At 41.0% G+C, this 13,559-nt stretch overlaps 1 protein-coding gene across 1 annotated transcript in view; it reads right to left on the bottom strand.

The window, feature by feature from the left end:
* LOC126281955 (nonsense-mediated mRNA decay factor SMG5) overlaps nucleotides 1-13,559 on the bottom strand; it is a 318,742-nt gene that overhangs the window by 266,423 nt on the left and 38,760 nt on the right. The gene's annotated exons all lie outside the window — the stretch shown is intronic.

Below are 13,559 nucleotides of genomic sequence, written 5' to 3'. Positions count from 1 at the left end.
TGACCACTATTGCTGGCCGCTCTAGACAAACTCACATTCAAACATGCATACATCCATCACGCTCACATGTCTGATTTCTCTGACTGCCCTAGTCAGGCTCTGGAGTCTCACTAGAACGGCTGGAGATAGCAACCAAATATGTATGACGTGTCCCTGCTTGAGTTTGGCTAGAGGAGACTGGAGACAGCGGTTATGTGTATAGAACTGGAATCGTGGCATTGCTACGTGACACTGATCAAGCGGCTAAGGGTAACAGTGAGTTGCTGTAAACCATGACAGACAACAACAGAGATAATAAGAAAACATGACAGAATGACACGTCTGAAGTGGAAACCAAATGGTGAGCCTTCGATGTTGCAATATCAAGAACCAAACATTGTTGCATATAAAGAACAAATGAGATCACAGTTGGAACACAACTGAGGTCGAGGCCCCTTGCCCTGTGAGGTTTACAGCACGTGTGTGAGTGTGATAGGCTGGTGCATGGGATGTGACCTGCGCCTAGCGCTGAGGTGAGGATGTTTTGGAAGTGAACTGGTGGCACAGTTAAGTGTTCCGAACCGTGCTCTGGCACAGGAGCCTGCCAGCTGGGAGAAGGAAAGCGAGACGATGGGCAATTCACTAGGGAACAGCGGTGTGGGAGACAACTATTGAGGAAATGGATGGGGTGGTGAGGTCTCAAATCTTCAAATATGCATACACAGGAACAGCCAATGATGCCCTGTACTGCAAATTGTACTTGTGTGATTGATGAGTTTGCAATGGTGGGCTCTCCAACTATGAGTGACCCACCCACGGTGTTGGTTGGTGAGACGACACTCCAAACCCCATGGAGTATCAACTGTAATAAGGTGCCACCCCATAGCTGGCACCCACAAAGGTTTTGCTCCACAGGAAAATACCCAGACTACTGAATTTGGAGGGTATCATCCACTGTGTTGGATCATGGGTTTTGAGGGCTGTCGTGCCAGGAGGAGGAGGAAGAGAGTATGTGGTTGCCACCTACTGAGGAGCTCTGGCCCTAATGGACGTGGGTGGTCCTGTGCACCTACAGACACTGCGCATGCTGCTGCCATGGTGGATATGCTCACTGATTTCATCATTTGTTGTTTAAATGTACACACCATTCGCTCCACATCGAAATTGGTGTAGGGGCGAAAAGGCGGGCTGAACAGGTGTTTAACACCAATGGCATTGCAAAACAATTCAAAGGCTATCATCATGAATTGGGGTACACTGTCAGACACAAGGATGCACGGAAGCCCTTTGACGGAAAGAATTTGGGCAAGTGCAACGAGTTTGTTGGTCATAGTGATGGACGCCATGCTAATCACGTAGGGGTTGTCAGATTAAGTATCCATGACAATGAGCCACATAGAGCCCAAAGAGGGACCAGCAAAGTCCAGCTGAATGTGGTCCCATGGGCAAAGGGGAGTGGGCATGGGGGAGGGGGGGGGGGGGGGGGGAAGACAGGAGCAGCAGCTTGATGTTGGACACACACCAAATAACTGCACCCCATAGCCTCCACATCTTTGTTCAGTCATGGCCAGTAGGCATATTGGCTAACAAGGGCTCTCATCTGCGACATACCTCAGTGTCCACAATGGAGGAGTTCCAAGATATGAGGGTGTAAGGTAGTAGGGATGACAGCGCGGTGCGTATCTCCCTCGAAAACCAGCAGGAGAACATCGGAGACACAAACAAATGGTGTGTTGACCCAAAATCTCCAGAGAGCCAGAAGCAGTCATTTGGCTTCTCAACCGCTACCTGTGGTGTAGCCCAAACATTAGTTTTGACAAGTTCAATTACCCCAGCTTCATGAAGAAGATTGAGTTCAAGCTCAGCAGCCGTCCATAGAAAGACCGGAAACTGATGTGCCGAACAGAAACGAGACACTGCATCTGTATGTACATAAATATGCACCTCGAAATTGGTACTGCATCCCAGACCAGGTTTGACAGATTCAAAAGAGGCACAAAGATAAAGTTCCTGGAAGGGACCCACACGCAAGATGACCTGAACTTCGTCCGTGACGGCAAACCCAAACAAGAGAAGGCATTTAGGCCAGAAATGTTGCAGTTGTATACGCAGACGAGAAAAAAAAGTATAAGTTTTTTGCGGATGTACCGGTTAAAAATGCACATTTTCTCTGGTAAAAATATACTTTTTCCTGGGTAAAAATAAGCCACACACCTAATGAAAGCACATATTTTCTCTGTTAAGTGACAATATACTTCCCCCTGGAGCAGTGAAACTTAGCAATCCTTTGACTGGTGACTGTTTTATGCGCTGGTATAGAACTTCCCAACATTATGGAAACAAAACACAGAAAAAAGTGCGCATTTTGAAAAGATCTTTGCTGTGTGGCACCATTTAAAATGCATATTTTTGTATTACGAAGAGATCCAAACAAATTCCATCAAATAGAGCAATGTAGCTTCTGAAGCACTGAAGTTGAGATTGCAACGTGTTTTTATCAGCCAACCACAGCTCATGTCATGTGACCTCGCCATCCAACGACAGCAGATATTACAGGCATAGGATTCGTGATGTAGTCAGCCAATAACAACATCACTGTTAAGCAGTGTGAGCACACAAACAGGATAAGTCAATAGTTTAAATTAACAAAGTATAATAACAAGAAAAGAAAAACTTTCACTTATAATATTAGTTGTCAAAAATTGTTTGCTGTTTTTTCCGAGTGTGTTGTTAGGCAGGATCCTAAGTGCACAGCTTAAACTGCAGCAGCTGAAAATTTCAGACAAGCAGAATTATAAATTTCACTGCTGTTAATGAACATTTCATGGGTTACCTGGATAAATACCTGTTCCGTACAGCACTTCGACTTTTCCATAGACAAGCCAATTACATGAGCAATTGCTCAAGAACTCAAGTTTGCACATTTTGTTAAAAGGATAATTATACTTGTTGCCATTGTTACTGAATAATTTGTAATCTATGAAATAACTAAAATAAATATGAAAGACATGGTCTTCTTTAAGCACGTTTTACCCTTATAGATACATTAAACACAAATGTGCCAGCAGAATTTTAAATACTGGCATAAATACTGGTCTTCTGGGCCTGAATTTTCTCTAAGCGGCTGTTCCTCAGTGTTAAGTTGGAATGAGTGTCTAACATTCCGTGATTTAAGAAATTCATCACATGTAACATAATTTAATTCGCATAAAAGGAAATTTACTTTGAAAGTAATGCTTCTCAAATCACCATTCACATTTTTTCCAGCAAACTGTTTGAAATTTAAACAGTTGTGACATCATGCTCATCAAAATGAGGCTCACAAGAAAGACGCATCAAAAGTAGTTTGTTGTTAAAAAGTATTGCATAGTCTGAAACATTTTGATGTCAACAGACACTCGTTTATGCAGTGTGTTTTGTTGTTGTAAATGGTGCATTTTCCTTGCAAATAAATTTTTATTTTGGTGTTATTCTATGTAACCTACTTGTAAGCTGCCGCAGATGTGAACTGACTTCTGAAGGGGAATGGAGCTGTCAACTTACGCAACCAACTTGCAGGAGGACAGGTCAATGCTGGGTAGCCCAGACGAGCATACATTGCGAGGTTCACCAGGGAAACTGTTGCTTCTGTGTCTGCTTGGAAACAAACATCCTATTTTAGAGTAATGAGATCAATAAACAACTTGGTATCAGATGGACTGTCCTAGGGAAGAATGGCCTGGAGTTCACGGACCATACCTTTATGCAAGTGCTGAGTGAGGTTGAACATATTGCATGTTAGTGCATTGCGATACATTAAAGACAAGATGGGAGCCTCCACTGCTTATGCTGACATGGTTTGAGTGGCTGCTCAGAGCCTACTGACACCTTTGAAAGTGATGAATCATGACACTGTCATTGGGACATACGAGAATTTTGACCCCTTGATGGAGGATGAACCACAGCTATCTGGGGATAAGCCCTAAAGCGTTCATTTGCTGCTTGTGAAATTTCAAAAGAATGTGCCATTTCAAAAATATCGTCCAAAAAAGGATTGTCTAGCTTGGGGATGCAATTTGTACTTCCATATCGGGGGCCAATTGGATCACCACACCACGAATCAAGGAACCCACATATGAGGTTTTGCAAGACGCAATTGAAATCACCACATATGAGGTTTTGCAAGAAGCAATTGAAATCACATGAACTCGGTCCTTGCACAACTGTCTCGCACAAGATGTATGACTGACCTGGTTGCTTGTGGTATTTATGAAGCTTAAGGCACAATGCAACCACACAGAATCATTGTGAATAATAGTTTGACAGCAATGAACACATCTCCTCGAACATGAGGGCAATCGGATTTGAGACGGGAGCCAGCTTCTTTAGTAGCAAAAAGTCTTTGGGGAGCCCGAGAAATGAATAGTGACCACTGGAGAGAGCAACATCAGAAACCCAAAAAGCGGCAAAGTGCTGTTTCAGCAATTGCAAATACATGTCCTAACATTCCCTGGTGTCATTAAAAAGCACAAACAGGGGTGGACAGAATTCCATCTGGGAAACGACCACAGAATCAACAGGCTGTGAATCCTGCACCTGCAAGCGTTGTGATAAAAGGTGATTTTCCTGATGTAGTACATCGGTTTGCTGTTGGAACTGCTGTTGCAATTACTGCTGGACGAGAAGCTGTTGCTGTTACTGTTTCACAAGTTGCATGAATTTTGCATTCATAAGATACCATTAACATTTTATCTTTCCGCCAATAATAGTAACCTAAATTGCGGCACTTGCAGGAGACGCTGGCTGAGCAGCCGAGGGTGTCGACGGTGTCACTGAAAAGCACAAAAAGTAAAAGTGGTGATGGACGAACAAGACAACATGACAGAACAATAAGCATGAAGTGGAAACCAAATTGTGAGCCTTAGACATTCCAACAGCAAGAACCAAACAATGCTGTGTATAATGAATAAATGAGAGTGCAGTTGGAACATGACTGAGGTCCTCGACCCCATGCTGTGAGCAACGCCATGGGCATCAATGGGCTGATATGTGGCGCGTGCCCCATCCCCAGCGATGAGGTGATGACAACAGTGCTCATAAACATTAAGAGCGCTGCCTAGCAGTTGTCATTTAGGCTCATGCTTTCTGGTCGGCTTTCTCATTAATCAGGCTAGAATACCAGAATGTGTGCATGAGGTGTGTCTACTTGTGTGTATTGTGGGTGCTTTCCTTTCTTTTCTGAAGAAGGCTTTGGCTGAAAGGTGTTTAAGAGTCTTTTCACTGTGCCTGTCTGCAACTGAACGTGTCATCTTTACAGTGAGTAGCAATCTAGCCTTCTAACCTTTTTGTAATGATTAAGTGTACATAGTACATATTTTACACACACACACACACACACACACACACACACACACACACACACACAGAAAGAGAGAGTGATTGGGGGGGGGGGGGCTGATCAGAAGGGGGGGGGGGGGCGAACAGCATTGGATTTCTAAAAGAATTCATATTTTTTGGGATAATTTAAAAAATGTGACCAAAATATAAGACATATAATCATGAAATATATACAGAGAGAAGGTAGCTTCTTGTTGCTGAATACTGACATGGCATACTGAATTTAATTGGCAAATGGAGAAGATACAAAAATGTAGAGGAGCTGGCCAGCACTTACCTCAGCTCAGTACAGCCGATAGATACATAAAAAAACAACCGAAAATTTACGTTCCTAGCTTTCGGAATAAATGTTCCTTCATCAGAGAGGAGAGAGGGCAAAGAAAGAGAAGAAGGGAAAGTGGATTTAGTTACTCACAACCCAGGTTACGAAGCAGCAGGGAAAGGAAAACAGGGAGGGTAGCAAGGATGGAGGCACGGTTGTCAGAGGGAAGCCAAAGATATTCTACTGTAGGTACTGTGCCAGCTTCAAACCAAAGAGGATGAATACAGAAGTAAAGAGGTGTATAGTATAAAGATGTAGGATGAAAATATGCATGAATGGCTAAAGAGAAAGGAAAAGAGGAGAAGACTGAAAAGTAAATGGGAGTGAGGTTGTTTAACGTAGGATCAGTCCAGGGGGATGGCGTGATGAAAGGATGTGCTGGAGTGCAAGTTCCCATCTCCGCAGTTCAGAGCGACTCGTGTTGGGTGGGAGAAGCCAAATGGCACATACGGTGTAGCAGGTTCCTAGGTCCCTAGAATTATGCTGGAGGGCATGCTCCACTACTGGGTCTATCGGCTGTACTGAGCTGAGGTAAGTACTGGCCAGCCCCTCTCTCTCTTTGTTAGTATTTGTTTCACATCTTTATATGAGATTTTCCATTAATTATTTATACAAAAATGTAGCATCTCTGACGAGGCCTAGGCGTGAGTATTCGAGGGATGTCCAGCATGTCCCAAAAGGTCTACTGCTGTGGTCAACTTGTGGTCGAGTGGGAAGTGGTTTCAAGATTCGGCAAGTAGAGAAAGACTTTCTGGGAAGGTGATCAAAAGGTCTCTTTGGTTTCCCTGACAATCAACTTTCCGGCAATATCTGTATATGGTATCTATCCTTTCCAAACTGCACTTATTTTCTCTGTTCTAGAGGGTTCATCCTGTCTTGCAAGGTCCAAGGATTGACAAAGGTAGTACTAGTGGGGGTTGGGAGATCCAGCATTAGGTGCATGATAAGAGCCCCTTAGGGATAACATTGCCAAAGACAGGAAGAAATCCAATGTGCACTCTTATGTTATCAAAGATTTGGAAGGAGTCCTGGTTGCCACAAAGAGCACAGGGCACAGCCAACTGCATGTCTTGGCTCATGTCACAATGTCACTTCAGGACAGAAAAATTTCCGTCTGGCTGCCAAAGGCTATCTGAAGTGATAAAAGACCATCATCTTGTTTGTAGATAATAGTGGAGCTCACAATGTGCACAGGAAAAAGGTAGACCGGGAAAACGTCAGTACTATAGTTGCAAATTATCACAGCTGTGTTGAGAAAGAACCAGAAAGGCAGACATAGAAAATAGTAGTACTATAGCTGTAAACTATCATAAATGAGTTGGGAAAGAACCAGAACTCCAAGCACTACCAGAAATCACTGAAGCTTAAATCGGAGATAAGTTAAGCTGATGAACTTAATGATGTACATAAAGGATACACTAAATTCAGTTGGTGGTGGTGGTGCTGTTGTACGTAGTTTCTCTTGTAGTGGAACTGAAGTAGACAGCTGCTGTGAGTCAATATGTGTAGAAGCTGTACTCAACAACCAAAATAAATTGCATGATAATTGTTTCCTTCTACCAAGTCCAGACTTACAAGATATGGTTCCTAAAAGATTCAAGGAAAATTTTAGCCTCATATTAAATATGAGCTCATTCTGAATATGGGCTCAACTCACACAATCTCCCATCAATTTTTAGACAAAGAACGTTTGAAATCAGTTGTTGGCTGAAATATCATTCAAAATTGTACAAAAGGAATTTTCAGAAAATTTATTTGGGCAATTTGTTTCAGTGTAAATGGTTGCGATAATATACAAAACCTCTTAGCAATAAACAATCCGCAGGAAATAAAAAGTGTCATTATGGACACGAGGATCTGTGACCACAAGGTGTAAATGCATCAAAAATGAACACACTATTAAGGGTAGACTGCTATTCACCATATAGAGGAGAGGTTGATCCGCAGACAAGTACAATAAAAAGATTGCTAAACATGTGATTTTTTTTTACCAAAAGCCCTTCTTCTTCTTCTGAAGCAGACACTGAGGCTAGAGATGGTAGTTGTGTGTGTGTGTGTGTGTGTGTGTGTGTGTGTGTGTGTGTGTGTGTGTGTGTGTAAGTTGTGCTTGCATGAATGTGCACGCCTTGTCTACTTCAGAAGAAGGCCTTTCAGCCAAAAGCTCACATTTTAGCATGTTTTTGTTGTGCCTGTCTGCAACTCAATCTTTTCGTAATATTGTCATTATTCCATCCTGGATTTTCCATCATTTAAAAATAAACACAAAATTTAGCAACTTAAAAAAAAAAAAAAAAAAAAAAAACAGGTAAAAATTCACACAATGACTTCTTGACACCCAATTTCCACTTTTGTCATACTAACTATATAAGTAAGTAAAATAGAAAGAAACTTCCACATGGGAAAAATATATTAAAAACAAAGATTCCAAGACTTACCAAGTGGGAAAGCACCGGCAGACAGACACAATGAACAAAACACACAAACACACACACAGAATTACTAGCTTTTGCAACCGATGGTTGCTTCTTCAGGAAGGAGAGGGAGAGGGAAAGACGAAAGGATGTGGGTTTTAAGGGAGAGGGTAAGGAGTCATTCCAATCTCGGGAGTGGAAAGACTTCCCTTAGGGAGAAAAAAAGGACAGGTGTACACACACACACACACACACACACACACACACACACACACACACACACACACATCCATCCGCACATACACAGACACAAGCAGACATATTTGAAATATGAAACTTCCTGGCAGATTAAAACTGTGTGCCCGACCGAGACTCGAACTCGGGACCTTTGCCTTTCGCGGGCAAGTGCTCTACCAACTGAGCTACCCAAGCACGACTCACGCCCTGTCCTCACAGCTCTACTTCTGCCAGCATCTCGTCTCCTACCTTCCAAACTTGTTTACTCATGTTTAGCTGATCACTCGTTAAAACATGTCCACAAAGAGAAAATCCTTTTTCTACTGAAGCGGTACCATAAGACAGACAAAATTGCTTTTCAAACTTTTATTACAGTGGGATATTTTACAAAGTTTATGTTCTAATTTGGAGCTTATTTGTAAGAATGAATATCAAATTAAATTAAACATGTTGAGCACTTCAATTACGTACAAACAGTCTAGCAAGTTATCCCTAACAGAACTAGGATGACAGGGGTCACTAAGTCTTAGTGAGACAGTACAGTAGACATGAAAATTGTAAATGAAGACTCGCTGACTGACTCTCAGCCATTTTCTGAAATTTTACTAACTCCCCCCCCCCCCCCCCCCCCCCCCAATGAGAATGCATATCCTATCTGTTTTGTTGATCTCACTTGCAACCACCATTTGACAGTTACTACACAATGTAATTGTACTATGGTGTTATTACACCCACACAAGCTTTCACTGCAATGAGAGTAGCCTAAATGTCACCAACTGTGAATAGTTAAAATTTATGATTTGGTTTGTTAACTTAAATTCACTTTCATTAACTGCATGAACAGTGACGATTCTGCGAATAGGTGGATATTAAAATTTGTTTTTAGTGCATTTGCTAAGTCCTACGAACACCAACTTAACAACTGCCATTTGTTGTTACAGCACTACCGCTCTCCAGTACAACACTGTTGAGTGCAAGTGATTCATCGTTTTAGTCCAAGTCCTGTGATACATCACAGCTTATCTTATCGGTTCAATTTTCGGTATGGTGTGGGCTGACAAAAAGAACAGTTTTAAAAGTTCAAAGATCCCTGTTCTTCAAGGTTCTCATACAGTGTAAGAATTCCTGCAAAAAATTATGTTTTTAACTCTGCAGTATCTCACATTGTCTGTGAGCTACAAGTTCAAGATTGTTTGTTAACTTTACTTTCAGTTACTTCCCTGGCATTACACGACTGAACCTGGGGAAAAAGTACTCACACAACATGCCACACGCAAATCTCATCTTTACTACCAATCATTATCAAAATATCTTATGACACAACGCTAATCCAAAAGTAATTACTATGCCACTTAATTCTTTTGAGTGTGATTATCATAATCTTTCATAGCCATAGCTAACAACCTACCTTTCGAGCAGCTTTCCAAAGTGCTGTAATTTTATTGCTAATATAATGGTTGTGGCACAACTACAAAATTCAATGTGGCAAAACTGGCACGTAGTGGCCGAGAATGACGCAGTACTGCAGTATTGAATGTTTCCGATCACAACCGAAATCAGTAGCACATTTCTCAGTGGCTAGCCACACATTCTGTCTCTGATCGATATTTGACGCTAATTAAAAAAAATAAATTAATTAATTAATTAAAAAAATTGGAGAGTATGTCGCACAAAAGTGGCTGGCACTGCACAGCAGCAGCACTGTCTCCCCATATGTTTCCTTGCCCCACGACCATCAAAGTCCTCCTACAATTACTCCCTGTGGTTCCCTCAAAAGGGAATTTACTTTATGTGCAGGAGATGAATGAAACCAAAATGCTGGGGAAAAAAAGAGTTAAGGCCAGTTGTAATTTTAAAGATGCCTCAATTAAGCTTCACTGGGGTTATTAAAATTAAAAGAAAAGGACTTTCGGGATCAAATTTAAAAAAAGTACCTTTTTGGTACTATAGGAAAAAAGGAACTTCAGGGACCAATGGGATGTCTGCTAAATACTATGTTGTGAAATTTGTGAAGCCATTTCCTGGCTTTTATCAGCTCATGTATGGGGATAGTATGAGAAGCTCTGCCATTTGTCCGCTGTGGCAGTCCGTCATCTGCTGACAGAGTTGAAATTGACACAACAGGGGAAACTGCAGCGTGACACTACATTCAGGCTGGCACTTATGCAGCTACTTCTACAATGGTCTACTTGAAGGAAAAGAGAACACAGACTTTTTTTTTAAATTTTTCCCTTTAATAAAACATGTTTGTAAATCCTCATTAATGTTTTCTGTGTAATTCTTTGGAATGTTTTATATGTCATTATTTCAGTATTATATTTTAAACCCGTAATTACCTGTAAAAGGCACTCTTTTAACACTACACACATTCCACACCAACAAAGACAGCGCACAATTAAGTCTTTCGTATATGACAGTCCAACTGATAACTTCCCTTAAGATTGGCTATTCTCTAACTACAAGATATGGCACTATTACGAAAAGGATAGTTGCTACTCACCATACAGTTAAGATACTGGGTTGCAGATAGGCACAACAAAGAGACTGTCACAATACAACCTTTCAGCCAACCAGGCCATTGTCAAAAATAAATGACACACACACAGACACACACACACACACACACACACACACACACACGACTGCAGTCTCTGGCAGGGCTTCAGCTGCCAGAGACAGCAGTCGTGTGTGAGAGGTGTGTTTGCGCACACGTGTGTGTGTGTGTGTGTGTGTGTGTGTGTGTGTGTGTGTGTGTGTTGACAAAGGGCAAAGGACTTGTCGACCGAAAGCTTATGTGACAGCCTTTGTTGAGCTTATCTGTGACTCAGCATCTCTGCTATATGGTGAGTAGCAACTACGCTTTTAATGATATTGTTATACTCCTTCCTGGATTTCCCATTGTAAGATATGGCATACAGAAATGCACAATATCACAGTGATGTATACTAATAAAATTCTCTCTAGCTTCCTGCTGCACCAATTAGTTTAAAATCCACAAGTTTTTGGAAGAGAACTTCTTGGCCATTGTCAAGTGGCAATTTTCTTCTTCTGGTTGCTGCTGCCTTGGTCATGTCACTGGAGCTCGCTCCAGCACAATACATGCCAACTTTTTCACTGCGCATCCAGATGAAAGTCACCACTTGACAATGGCCAAGGAGTACTTGATCGAAAGCTCATGAATTTTAAACCATTTGAGGCAGGTGGAAGCTCAACAAAATTTTATCGAGGTATGGCAGGTCATACAACTTTTGTATTGTAATCAGGTAGAAAAAGCTTGAGATTTGTAATATTGCAAAACACAGGAATAGAACCCAATTGTAATTTATTTCTACTGTTCAACAGATTTGAAGGTGGGAGATATTGCCTAAAACTTGTCATTTTGAAATAAAAACAGCAATCTACAGACAAAACATGTGCCTATTTTGTATAACATTGTGTACAAGTACATTCAATTTTGGTTGTGAAATGTCTCAAAATACACAATCTATTAACACCCAATCAGCAAGGATTCAGAAAATATAATTCTTGTGAAACACAACTGGCTCTTTATTCATGCGAAGTAATGGGTGCTATCAACAGGGAGGTCTCACGTTGATTTTGTGCATCTAGACTTCCAAATGGGTTTTGATACTGTTCCTTACAGGTAGCTTATAATCAATTTGCACATATATGGAATATTCTCTCAGCTGTGCAACTGAATTCATGATTTACTGTCAGTAAGGTCATAGTGGCTATTACGTAACGAAAATTCATTTATACTCCATTCATCATAAGAATACACATGATCTAAACAAACACAAATGCGATGATTGGTCAGAAGCTGTAGCACAAGTAGGCTGGTGTTGTAACACTCTTGAAAGTAGGCTCTACTTATGTACTAGATATATTATTACTAAGTTACATTAAATGAAACTTAAATAATTTCAAATGTGTTAACAGCTATCAATGTTTTTCTTAATCATGCTTTGGCTACATAGTTTTTATGTCAAAGATCGTGTACAGTAACAGCCTCTGCAGTGTTGTGCTTCAATTGTCGCACTGTTAACGTGGGCGTGGAGTATGAAAATGGTTGAGACTGCTTCCTGCTCTGTAGCAGAACACGGTTAAAATGTGCTAAGAAACAGATTGTTCTTAACATTTCTCATAATATTACAGAGATAATTGGCTTTGAAGTTTTCGAGGGACTTTATTATATACAATTTAGACACAAATACAAATGGGATGCATAGCGGAATTGGTAGCAAAACAAATTGGTAACCAAGGGAAGTTCAAGGTTCATTGGTTCAAGCCACACCTGTGTCAAAGTTTTTTTCTCGCACAATTTGAAATACCTACACCTCATAACTTTAAAACTCATTATCATTTTTTTATGAATAATACATGTCTCCTTGTTTTTAATTACATATTGCACACGCTATTCCTGTTTTCATTTCAAATATAAATTCTCAATTATTGATATTTTATGAAAGACAAGCAAAAATGAAAACCATTATTTTGCACCACAGATGTAGATGTGTGTCAAAGAAACACGAAAACAAGCATAGATCACACCATACAAATGCCGCATTTTTACATTTACCACTGTAGCATTACAATATGAACCTAACAGAATTGACCTGGAGCCAAGTTAATGGATTTGGCCCAAGAAATAACAAGACCGTTAAGCAGCCAGACGTTCTATGTACTGACTTGGCTGAAAATCCTAAGAAATTTTGGTCTCATGTCAAAGCGGTAGGTGGATCAAAACAAAATGTCCAGACACACTGTGACCAAAATGGTACTGAAACAGAGGATGACAGACTAAAGGCCGAAATACTAAATGTCTTCTTCCAAAGCTGTTTCACAGAGGAAGACTGCACTGTGCTTCCTTCTCTAGATTGTCGCACAGATGACAAAATGGTAGATATCGAAATAGACGACAGACGGATTGAGAAACATTTAAAATCGCTCAAAAGAGGAAAGGCCGCTGGACCTGATGGGATACCAGTTCGATTTTACACAGAGTATGCGAAGGAACTTGCCCCCCTTCTTGCAGCGGTGTACCGTAGGTCTCTAGAAGAGCGTAGCATTCCAAAGGATTGGAAAAGTGCACAGGTCATCCCCGTTTTCAAGAAGGGACGTCGAACAGATGTGCACAACTATAGACCTATATCTCTAACGTCGATCAGTTGTAGAATTTTGGAACACGTATTATGTTCGAGTATAATGTCTTTTCTGGAGACTAGAAATCTACT

This window comes from Schistocerca gregaria, chromosome 7, assembly GCF_023897955.1.
Source record: "Schistocerca gregaria isolate iqSchGreg1 chromosome 7, iqSchGreg1.2, whole genome shotgun sequence".
NCBI lineage: Eukaryota > Metazoa > Arthropoda > Insecta > Orthoptera > Acrididae > Schistocerca > Schistocerca gregaria.
Note: the sequence above shows the minus strand (reverse complement) of the source record. Positions and strands in the feature narration are given on the sequence as shown.